This window comes from Mastacembelus armatus, chromosome 17 (genome assembly GCF_900324485.2).
Source record: "Mastacembelus armatus chromosome 17, fMasArm1.2, whole genome shotgun sequence".
Taxonomy (NCBI): Eukaryota; Metazoa; Chordata; class Actinopteri; order Synbranchiformes; family Mastacembelidae; genus Mastacembelus; species Mastacembelus armatus.
The window spans coordinates 18,513,909-18,520,176 of record NC_046649.1 but is presented as its reverse complement, the minus strand read 5'-3'; the positions used below and the strand labels follow the sequence as shown (position 1 = coordinate 18,520,176).

The following is a 6,268-nucleotide window of genomic DNA, read 5'->3' as shown; positions in this document are numbered from 1 at the left end:
GAAATTTATCCAGGATTGTCTCTCCTACTTCCTGTTATGTCGTTTATCAAACTGACTTCCAAAAATCACCTTAGGCAGAGTTTCTTTGCAAACATGGGTTAATTTTTTTTAGCAGGTGTAAACAGATAAATAAAACGACAGGTCTGAGAACCTCCTGTGTCCAGGTCTATGTTTGTCAGAGACTGCAGGACTTGAAGGGCAGGAATGAATGGACACAGGAGCGAGTGTAGCCGAGTGAATCCGAAAATCCTGCTGACCGACCTGCATGAGTCTTCTCCACAGAGGCAGAGAAAAAGCGTGACTGTGAAGGGAGAGACACATCTGCTCCCCACCGTCCACGGCTCCTTCTGTGGGGACTGGCTGCAGACTTGCGCTTACGAATCAACTTGTAAGAGAAGAAAATTGTTTGCAAGAAGAGAAAAGGCATTTGTCGTCGCCTCCTGACATGCAGGCAGCGACACCCAACACTTGAGCGAAGCTGACGTTAACCCGTTAGCAGCGAGACTCCGGGGCTGCCACGAATAGATCCAGTATCCACGACCCCGGTCGGCTGACCGGGATAGGACCTCGTGTTTCTCTGGCAGTGGACTCGTATCTTTTCCCCCCTTTTCTTTCACTCGCTGGGTTGGCACCGACTCTTCTGTTTGGTGGCTGGTAATTACATGAAGTGGATTTTTGTGCTCGCCACAGACTGAAGACGGGACTAAACGTAGCGGTTCGGTGAAGGAGAGAAATGCCAACGGCGGTGACAAAGAGGAGATTCAGTAAGTGCTTCATCTTTTTCTAGGTCCCCCGTTGAACTTGAGACTTGGCTCTCAGCGTCGCCGACAGCTAACTTTCTCAAATATCTGCAACAGCGTCGGTTTATTCGTCTGTTTAACGTCGTTTGCCGAGTGAATTCACTTGGAAAACGCTTTTTAAAGGTTAAATAATGTAAGTCAGCCTCGGTGTAACCGGGCTTCGACTGCGCCACGCACACACTTTGTTAGCAGTTTTTATTTATACCAACTCTGTGCAAACAGCAACTTTTATTTCACTGCGGAATGAGAGCAAATTAGAGCCTCACGTTAGGTCTCCACTGGGGAAATACATGGCCACAGAAACGTGGGTGACTGAGGGAAGAAGAGGCAAAATGTTCGAGATGACTTATTTCACAAGTGATTCTCGATGTGCAACCCTGCGCAGAGTTGGCAATAAACTGAGCGCAGGCACTTTTCACTGAGCAGACTGCCGTAGCTGCAGTCTTTGCAGGGATGAAAGCTTAAATCAAGCAGAAAATCTGTCGAGAATCACTAATGAAATATTAAATTGCAGCCCCGGTGGTCTGCGGGGCGTGAACCTGTCGCCACCCTGTTTTTTTTTTGTCTAGTTGCAATGCAATGATGTGGTCCCATTTTGACCTTACATTAAATATGATTTGCCTTAAGGTGTCACGGCTCTGTCCAAACCTGGCTTTTCGGTTCATGTGTGCGCGTGCACGAGTGCGTGAACCTGACTCAGCCTGAGCGCCCCCCAGCAAATGAAGTCCTGACTCTTTATTTGTCATGATCAGAAACAGGGTTTTGACTTCTTTTATGTCGATCAGCTGCAAAGGCTCCGGTCATGTATGTGTTGTTCTGTCCTTTCACATCCCTGGTGCTGCAGCACAGGCTGCAGAGACAGGTTTGATGTCATGATTTTAGTCCTTGCAGCAGAAGCAAAAGCATATATTTCAGCAATCACCCATTAGAGAATTCAATTGGAAAACCATTTTTATGACAGCTCTTAGAGGTGTGTCAGTTCGTATCATAGCCTAGAGCCTTTTTCAGGTCTTGAACAGATCTGAACTAGGGGCAGTGCTTTTCACTGGATGAACATACAGAAAGATTCCCAGCGTTGCATCAAGCCTGCAGCCCTGTTGGGCTTATTTAAAGAAAGGATTGGAAGCAATTTTGTAGGGTAAGTGACATACTGAACTAGCCTTATGGCAATCCTTTATCAATACATGAATCTGATTATAGCTGTCACAGACACAATGATGAGACCTAACCATGAGCCAGACGGTAATAGGATGATACAGGGTGGGTTAGTTTCTTGGAATTGCATCAGAGGCTTTCTGCAACTGAATCCTAGGGCCTGCTGCATGTCTCGGTTTCTAACCTTCAGCTCCTGCCAGTTAAACAGAAAGTGACATGGTGTATTCCTCTTCTAGATTTAGACTAATTATATATTAAACTCACTCTATGAGGCCTCAGAGGGTCAGCTCAGTGTAAAACATTATTGCTTTTGCATGTGGGTTATTTCATCAACATGGGGGAATGCATGCCAGTTAATAGAGGCTACCGGTAATATTTTTTTCACAAAGCTGGTAACTTTGAGGCTAGAATTTACCTGCGGTTATCTGTTGGGTGTTTCTATCACTAAAACCTGTGTTGACAGCCCTGTTAGGTGCCATGAGGCTGAAGCATTGTGGTTTTCTTCAATCATACTGGCTAGATGAAACAGGAAAGCTGCAGGGTGTTTATTCTGGTTTCTATTGCTGTTTATTACCTCCCTTTTAGGTCTGTGAAAGTCACTTTACAATGAATCTTTGACTTGGGTGTTTTCTGTAAAACTAAAATGCAGTAATATTTTTTACCATCGTTTGATTACGGTTATTTATTTCCTGAATACTCATGCATTCCTGCAGTTTGTTAGGCCTGTTTATGCTCCAACAACTTCAAAACAAAAATGATTCCAGCAAAGACATACGACTTATTTGACCTAATCCCCATGTCTCCTGGGGGATTTCATGGTGGCCCACAATGATTCACTACATGGATTTCTTCTTTTGTTACTTTCCAGAGAAGTCAGGCAGTTCATTTGGTTTTTCTGTTCGGCTCTTCCTGAAATCATACCTGTGAAGGAAACGGTAGGCATATGGTTGGTGATGTCACCTGTTAGCCCATACATATTGCCAAAACATAGACAAATAACAAACATCAGCGGTAATTAACTTATGATGTTTGTATTGTTTCATTAGTGGTAAAAATAAACAAGAACAGCCCAGTCTTTGTTTTCTAACCATATGTATTATATTTTGTAAATATATGTAGCTATGGATTGATTAATATAGATATAGAACTGCTTTTTCAAACTGACGCTGGTGCAAATAAACTATAAAAGTAAAACAGAACAGACAATATATGTTTTAGTTGTTGTCGCTATATCACAAATTCTTCATGCTGCAGATGTTGTGATTGTTGACCTGGCTGCATGCTTGGTCTGTGTGAGCAATTATATGTCGTTGTGGAGGGTATTTCCTAGCAGCCGTGGTCTGGGGCAAGTAGCCAGAGCATCTGCCTCAGCTTCCTCATATGCCGGTGTTCGTTTGGCAGAGACCAGCCTGTATGCCGCTGTTAGAGAGCTCCAGTTCCTCTGTGGTGACATGCTGAAAAACCACTTGGTGCAACCCACTCCCAGCTGACGCTTTCTCATGCTTTCCATATGGGTAAAGTCTTGGTAATTTCAGGGCCTTGGAGTTCTAATGAGAGGTTTTGCCCATAGTATGTTGGTCTGTGGTGGGCGGGATCAGTGTTTCTCTGGTTTATAGTGGAGAGTAACTGGCCCACTGGCCTCACTGGCCCACTGTCAGGGCGTTGGCAAAGAGAAACCAAGAACTCTTTTTAACCAGACAAACTGGATCTAACTGGTTGTGAATGGGCTCTTTGGCATGAGGGTTAGAAGACACTTTATAAGCTAAAGTTTACATTCAAAACTGCAAATCAGGTCATGAGATGGGCTGATTTTCTGCTTAGACATCAGGATATTTTATTGTCTGTGGGGACGCCTTGAGCATCTGTTGTTGTCCTGTTTAGCGTCCTGTCCCAATGTACTGACTGGGGTGCTGTTAGCAGCATGCTTGGTGGATTTTTAACAATGCTTGTTCCTTAATGTCAGCAATATAGAAGCAGAGTGATTTACTACCCTGTCTGCAAGGGTAATGTAAGAGCAATTTGACTGCTGATTGAAACCAGGTCTTCCATTTCAGAGTCCACTTGTGGCATTATAAAGCATTTACGCAGATGTTTTACACAGCACCCCTGCAATGGGGAAAGTGGAAACAGAAGCATGGCCTAAAAATGGCTAAAAATGGCCTATTTTTATCCTTGTGTGATTTTTTTTTTTTTTTTTTTAACTTCAAAGTATGTTAATGGTGTTAAGTGAGAGAAGTGAATATGGATGACATTGAAAGGTCAAATGTTAGGTTAATCAGTATTGTCTGTTTCTCATTTAAGCAGAAGGACCTCCTAGATATGTTGGATCCATCTGCTTTGGATTATTCAGCCTGGCACACAGCCATTAAATGTAAATCAGAAATATAGTCCAAAATCAGTGAAAATTGGCTAAGGCAATTTTGTGTCTGTATCAGCATATGTTAGGAGGTAGCCATTACCTACAGTGTACAACAAAACTGGGTAAAGCTACTGTAGCAGCAGTGGTCAGGAGGTATAGGAAAGGCCATACCACCAATAACATGAGGCAGAGTGGCTGTCCTTGAAAAATGACCCCACACATTTATTCAGCCTTGCATTGAAAAACAGATGGGTAAGTGCTTCTTCTGGCACAAGGGCTACCTGTGGAAATTGGTGTTTCAGTGACTGATCAGATAGTAAAACGGACATTGCATAAAAACACCCTCTGCAGACAGCACTTGTGGCATGTCTTCAATCTGATAGAACCCCTTTAGAGTATTTTAAAGTGGAAGGTAGAGCAATAAAATCATCTGTGAAGAATGGGCTGATCAAAAATCAATACAGGTTAAACACATATAAAAAATACAAAGATGGAACCTCACTAATGATTAGCGATTTGACTTTTCTGGCAGTTGTTTCTTAAATATGGAGCTTTCAGTATAGTTGGGGTCAAATTAATTTATGCTTTGACTGAACTAATTGAACTGTAATACATGGATGGGATTTGTAATTATTTAATATTATAGCTATTTTGATGAGGGGTCTACTCAGTTTTGTTGTATACTGTAAATGGAGCCTTAATTATAGTTTTACCACTGACGCCTTGAAAACACACAACTCATTACAGAGTCAAAGGGCTGCTGAGCAGCAGCCTTCTTTAGAAGGAAAAATGCGAAAGACTAACGAGTCTGTTTAATGGCTTGATTTTGATTGCTGAACCTTTAGGATGTCAGTATTAAGTTAAAGCTACTGTTAATATTAGTTGTTGCTGATTCACACCAAAAAGCCTTCCAGCAAAGTTAATAGACTATGGCTTTATTGTGAAGGAACTACTGAATTGCTGACTTACAGTAATTATTTGTGCTGCACCTTCATTTTATTTGTTGGGTTTTGAAAAGGGTTAAAAATGATTTAAATCTGCACTTTAGATTTTTTTGTTAACCAGTTATCATGGTATAAATGAAGATGCTGCAATCAACATAATCACAGTGTGCTTTGAAGGCATACATGTTGATTTAGAAAACATAAGACAAGAAGTAGGTTAAGATTTTCAAGTCCTCAGTTGATTACTTGCTGACAGCTCAAAAATTTCACTGCTCTTTTGGTTGTTGAAAGATTTTCTGATGTGAGAAATGGAACTTTCAGACAACTGTGGAATATCATGCACACAATGTGCAGTTAGCTGCCCATTGGTATGCATAACAAAATCTGTAGTGAGATGTAGAAACTGTTGCTATTCATCTGCCGTCCCTGTGATCTCAGATGGTCCCAGATGGCTTTGCTTTCTCACCACACAGACCATCTAATTAAAACTTTTAACCACCAAACACATAAAAGTGGACTGTTTTCAGGTGTTGTAATTGTTGTTCCATTTATCCTTGTTTTCCTTATTAGGATATATGCATATCTCTTTGCCTATTTTACTTATTTTCACTGACATTTAACAGCATGTGTTGTGAAGCATCATTTTTCGTTTAGAATGGTAACGGCAGCAGAAAGAGATAGATTTATTTATACATTATGATGACACTGTGTCTTCATTTCTTATTGATATTATGCCATTTCTGCCAGAGATTGAATTGTTAAGTTCTTAAATAGTTAAATGTCAGTAACTGTGTTTAGCAAACTGGTCATAACGTCAATGGCCCCGCTAGCTCAACGACCTGAAATAAATGATTGTTTTTATCCAAACATAGTAATTACATGTTTGTGTGTGCTTGATGAGGGAGGTGCCTACTTATGACATGCTGGCTGGTAGTTTGGGAAAAAAAATTTCCATCAAGATAATACAGTGCAATACAGAAATGGCTGTTTTTGTGATAGAAAATCTTTAG

The 6,268-nt window shown here is 41.2% G+C and overlaps 1 protein-coding gene across 1 annotated transcript in view; it reads left to right on the top strand.

Annotated features, from left to right (window-relative positions):
* The first annotated feature begins 319 nt into the window (after positions 1-319).
* The window catches only part of LOC113133878 (receptor-type tyrosine-protein phosphatase F), a 156,794-nt gene continuing 150,845 nt past the window's right edge, over positions 320-6,268 (top strand). Inside the window, exon 1 of the mRNA XM_026312881.2 lies at positions 320-764. The gene's annotated coding sequence lies outside the window, so the exon portion shown is untranslated. The remainder of the gene's footprint in view (positions 765-6,268) is intronic.